General features: G+C 33.1%; 1 non-coding gene across 1 annotated transcript; it reads right to left on the bottom strand.

Annotated features, from left to right (window-relative positions):
- Window positions 1–5,149: 5,149 nt before the first annotated feature.
- Window positions 5,150–5,256, bottom strand: LOC131175046 (small nucleolar RNA R71). The gene has a single exon (XR_009145205.1). It is a non-coding gene; the product is annotated as a small nucleolar RNA R71 (small nucleolar RNA).
- Between the last annotated feature and the right edge of the window lie 324 nt (window positions 5,257–5,580).

Here is a 5,580-nt window from a genome sequence, read left to right as displayed (position 1 = left end):
AATTCATTTACATGCTATTGTTAGTTTAATTTACAAACAAGATTAATTTTAATTTATAAAGTATTTATTTAAATTAATTACATGCAAAAGTCAGTTAAATTAAAAACAAAGTTAATTTAATTTACCAAATAAAAGTGCTATTATTACTATAATTTCATGCCAATGGTTATTCGATAAGTTTAGAGTTACTTACCTGTTGGTAAAAGCAGTTGCCATTGGGGCAACCTACCCTTAAAAAAGGGTCTTCTCTTCTAGTATGGCAATGATATCCCTGGCTTACTCCCGTTTACCTCCATATAAGCTCCGCGCAAATGCCCTCTTTGGTACTTACCTTAGGGCTACTTACCAATTTTGTTTATAATAAAAAATAAAGAAAATAAAGAAAAATAATAAAAGTACGAGAGACAGAAACTAAACATGTGCAGAGTTGTGTATCCCCTCAAATTAAACATGATTACATGATCCATATGAACATATAAAATAAATTGAAGACAAAGAACATAGAATTAAAATATTGTGTGGCATAGATCTTGAAAAGAAAACAATAAAAACTGACCTTCCAGAAATCTTGTATGAAAATCTTCTTGAAGAAAAGAAAAAAAATAAGGAAGAACTCAAAGAGTCTTGAATATCTCTAAATTTCTTATAGCTCTGAATTTTCTCTTCCTCTTTCCTCCATCCTCCTTTTCTTCCCTTCTCTAGTAGGGTATTTATAGGGTTTTGGGAGAGAGGTGTGATAGGGTTTGGAGTCTTAGGATGATAAAGTTTAGATGACTTAAACAACTACAATTGCAGAATTTGAATAAGACTGGGATATGGGTGAGGTGTTTCAACCAGTAGGAAGACAGGAAAAAATGGAAGGCACCAATAGGGAGTGAGGAAGAGGTGTGGTAGGGTTTGGAGTCTTAAGGTGATAAAGTTTAAATGACTTAAACAACTACGATTGCAGAATTCGAATAAGACTGGGATATGGGTGAGGTGTTCCAACCAATAGAAAGAGAGGGAAAGAGGGTGACACCAATAGGGAGTGAGGAAGAGAGTGGGGCCAAGGAGAAGAGAGATATTTTGTTATTTTAATTTTTAGAAAATAATTAAATGGGTCCCATTTAAAATTCCTAACTAGGCTTTCTTAGGCCCATAGAGCCCAATTAAACTTAATTAGATCCATTTAAGAACTGCCCATATTAAATTTAAATAAAATAAAATTTTATTTAAATTTAATTAAATTAATTTCCTCAAAACTTTATTATTATTTTTATTTTTTCAAGATCATGCCACGAAATTAATAATTCAGCTCCATGCCTCCAATTACATCTTACAGTCATATAATTTTTCATCATCGGGTTTTCCACGGCCTCAATGCACATACTCATCACAAAATAAGGGTCTACAGTCTCCTTTAAACCGATAAATTTCTTAGATTAGGCTAGCTAAGAAAAATCCCAAATTGACTTGAATATGAACCCTTAACTCCAGAATCATCCTTTTACAATTGTTGCTTGTTATTTTACTTTTGAGTGCTTAATTTAATCTCATTTCATCAATTTTAATTATTAATTTCTCAATTTCTTTATTTAGTCGACTATTAAATTAGTCATTGTTTTAATTTAGTTATGCATTTTCATTTCTTAAAATTCAAATTCTCAAATTTCTTTTATTTGTTTGATTAAATTGCAAATTTAGTATGGTTCATTTTACATCAAAATTTTAATTGAAAACTCAACTCTTGGTGACTTGAATGAACCGTGCACTTGCGGTAGTCTACATCAACTTTTTAGCTCCATTGCTAGGGAGTTGTTTATTTAATATTAAATTCTTGATTATTTTAGTTGTTTATAGTTTTTATTTTTTTATATTATCTTTTTACTTTGTGTTTTAATATTCTTTTTAAGTATTTTTTAATCTTTTATGAGAAGAGCTAAAAGCACAAGTGATACATCTCTATTATACAATCCTAAAATTGAGAAGTTTTGTAGAGCCAACAAGAAGAAAAACCAGAAAAAGAAAAAAAGCTTTAAGAGCAGCTGAAGTGAAAATGGAAATGGCTAAGAAAAGGTTAGAATTGGTGGTAATGGTGTAAATAATAAGAACAATGAAAATGATGCTCATGGGGAAGAAGTTATTAATGCTAATGTGCCTAGGGAAAGTATGATGCATCATGCATTCCCTCATTTTGACAATTTGAGAGAGAGCATTGCAAGACTAATAATAGATACAAATAACTATAAGATGGATTTTGGGGTACTTTAAATGATTTAGAATTCTCAGTTTGGAGGTCATCCTTCAGAAAATCCTCATAACCATCTTAAGAAGTTTGCCATGATCTGTGATATGCAAAAGTAACCAGGAATGTCTAATGATGCTGTAAGGCTTAAATTGTTTCCATTCTCTTAAAAAGATAAAGCATTGTATTGTCTTGATTCTCTGCCTTCTAATTTAATCACAAATTGGGAACATCTCATTGATGCATTTCTTGCCTAATATTTCTCACTTGGAAAAACTCAAGACTTAAGGAATCAGATGACTGCTTTTCAACTTAGAGAGTATGAGACTCTTTATGTGTCATGGATGAGATGAAAGCAGTTGGAGAGACAATGCCCACATCATGCCATTCTTAAATAGATGATTAATATGAATTTCTACACAAATGTTACTCCTACAATTAGAGGAATCATAGATGCTCAAACAGGATGTGAACTTATCATGAAGCATGAGAATGAAGCTTATGAGTTATTGGAGAAGATAGCAAAGAGCACACATTTATGGAGTAGTTTAAGAAGGAAAGCTCCAACACAAAAGAAGCAAGTAGCTGGGATGTATTAACTTGATTCATTCAACATGATCAATGTCAAATTTGATGCACTCACAAATGTGTTGGCTGTTACACTCATTTCATATAGGCATTTTAGGGTAGTTTTGCATCCATTTTGCCCTCATATTTTAGTATATTTTATGTTTTTAGTTTTATTTTATCTTATTTGTTAATTTTAGATACTTTATATTTGATTTTCGTAATTTTATTATTTTTGATAGGATTTTGTAGCAAATCGAAGATCAATGAGTGCAATAGGAAATAATTTGAAGAGATTTTAAGTTCTTTAAGCATGGAGGAAAGTTGAAGAAATTAAGCCTTGAAAGAGCAAACTAGCCGAAATTTGCTTGAGACTTTGCTTAAGGTCATGCTTAGGGTAAAGCGGCAGTACTTAAGGAGCAGCACAAGTCAAGCATGAGCAGAAGAGTCCATTCTACTCTAAGACTGCCGAGATTTGCTGAAGGTCTGCTTAACCTTAAGCAGACAGTGCGACCAAAAGCTGAAATTTGCTAAAAAGCTGCTTAGGGTTAAGCCGAACCCTAAGCAGACTGCACAGAACGTGAAAGTTGCTGCTGACTTGGATAATTTTACACCTCATTTCCTATCCACTCCTTGGCTTTTATTTACTTTTAGGGCAACTTTTAGGGACCATATAAATTCATCAATTACTAATTTTTGCCACAAGAGGAAAGGGAGGAAAGACAAAAGGAAGAAAAATTTAATAGAGAGAGAGAGAGAAAATGCCATTTCTCTTGGGGGAGGAGCTGCTGCACCAGTTTTGGAGCTCCAGAAACCAGAGACTTTGGTTCTTCCACCTGGGTTTTTCTATTTCAGTCCTCTTATCATGTTTTTCTTTACTTTTCTATCAATATTTCTTGTAAATACCATCATGAGTGAGTAAACTCTTTAGATTTCAGAGTTGGGAAACATGTTTTAGATTAATTTGAGGATTTGGACTGGGTATTTCCTTATTTTACATAAATATGAGTTTTGATTCCTTCCTTGTGTGCTTGATTTACTTGCCTAATGTTGGTACCCATTGGGTATTGTGTTAATCTTTGATTGAAAGACCGAAAGGTGAAAGTCATTGATAGGTAATCATGGATTGGAACTTAAAATCACCTAGATTTAGAAATAAACTAGGATTTTAAGAGGAATTAATTATTGGTTACAAAACTTAATGGGTTTTAAAGTAATCAAATACATACGAAAGTAGGTTTGGTTATTTTAGAATACACTTTGATTTGCTTGAAAAAGATATCAAAGGAATTTAGAATCAATTTCCTTCAAACTCTATTTTTCCCTAAAAATTGGAATGCCCAAGACAAATCCCAATTAATTTATGCATAAACCCCCAACTCTGGAATCACTTTTAGCATAATTAGACTTTCGTTTAAATTACCCATTGTTAATTTAGTTTAATTGTAAACTAGATTTAGAATTTATTTGTTGCTCTTTACCCATTTCAATTAGATTACTCAATTTACCTTGCTCATTTATATTTACCATTTATTCATTAATCATTAGCCTAAATAATCACTTCATTCATAGTTTGGTACTCAAACTGCAAATCCTCGTAGGAACGATACTTGATTCATCACTTTATTACTTGAGACGACCCGTATACTTGTGGATAAGTCACATCAAGTTTTTGGCGCCGTTGCTGGAGATTTGATTTTTGTTTGATATTGAACAATTGTTTGTTTGGTTAATTTGGGCATTTTATTTTATTTTCTTTTTACCATTTTACTTTGAGAATTTGTTTATTTTGTTTTTTAGGTGCTTTATTTTATGAGAAGGACAAAAAGTGAAGAAATCAATCTATTCTTTGACCCAGAAATAGAAAAGACAGCAAAAGCTTTAAGAGCAGAATCTAAAAGGAGAAAAGTTGAAATTAAAGCTCAACAACAACAAGAAAGAGCACAAGAGCAAGAGCAATTACAAGAAGAAATGGCCAACAACAACAATAACAACCGCTCTGTGAAGGATCATGCCTCTCCTAATCTTGGAGATTTCATGCCAAGTATCACAAGACCAAGGGTAGAAGCTAATAATTTTGAACTGAAGCCTGCACTTTGTCAAATGGTGCAACAGTCACAATTTGGAGGAAATCCAAGTGAAAGTCCACATGTGCATCTAGCACACTTTCTTGAGATCAGTGATATGTTGAAGATAAATGGAGTTTCTGATGATGCAATTCGACTCAGATTATTTCCTTTTTCTCTGAAGGACCGAGCTAGAGAGTGGTTACATTCATTGCCACCGGGTTCTATCACAACATGGGATGAACTTTCTCAAGCATTTTTGGCTCAATATTTTCCACCAAGCAAGACAGCTAAGCTAAGAAATGAGCTGACTTCTTTCAAACCTAGAGATGATGAGAGCTTGTATGAAGCATGGGAGAGGTACAAGGATTTGCAAAGGAGATGTCCACATCATGGGATTCCTAAGTGGATGCTTGTTCAACACTTCTACAATGGAGTTTCACCAGCTAGTAGGAGTACAATTGATGCATCTTCTGGAGGTGATCTTATGGAAAAATCTGAAGATGAAGCTTTTTCTGCTTTGGATAAAATTGCTTATAACAACTACCAATGGAGTTGTGAGAGGAATGAGATTAAGAAACCAGCTGGTATGTTTGAGCTTGATGCCATGAATATGATTAATGCTAAGTTTGATGCTTTGACAAGGAAGATGGATAAGCTAAGCATGAAAGTAGATTCTTCAGCTGGAGGTTCTAGTAATTTAGTAGAAGTTGGAGCTGCAAA

Source organism: Hevea brasiliensis, chromosome 16, assembly GCF_030052815.1.
Source record: "Hevea brasiliensis isolate MT/VB/25A 57/8 chromosome 16, ASM3005281v1, whole genome shotgun sequence".
In the NCBI taxonomy this organism is placed as follows: Eukaryota; Viridiplantae; Streptophyta; class Magnoliopsida; order Malpighiales; family Euphorbiaceae; genus Hevea; species Hevea brasiliensis.
Note: the sequence above shows the minus strand (reverse complement) of the source record. Positions and strands in the feature narration are given on the sequence as shown.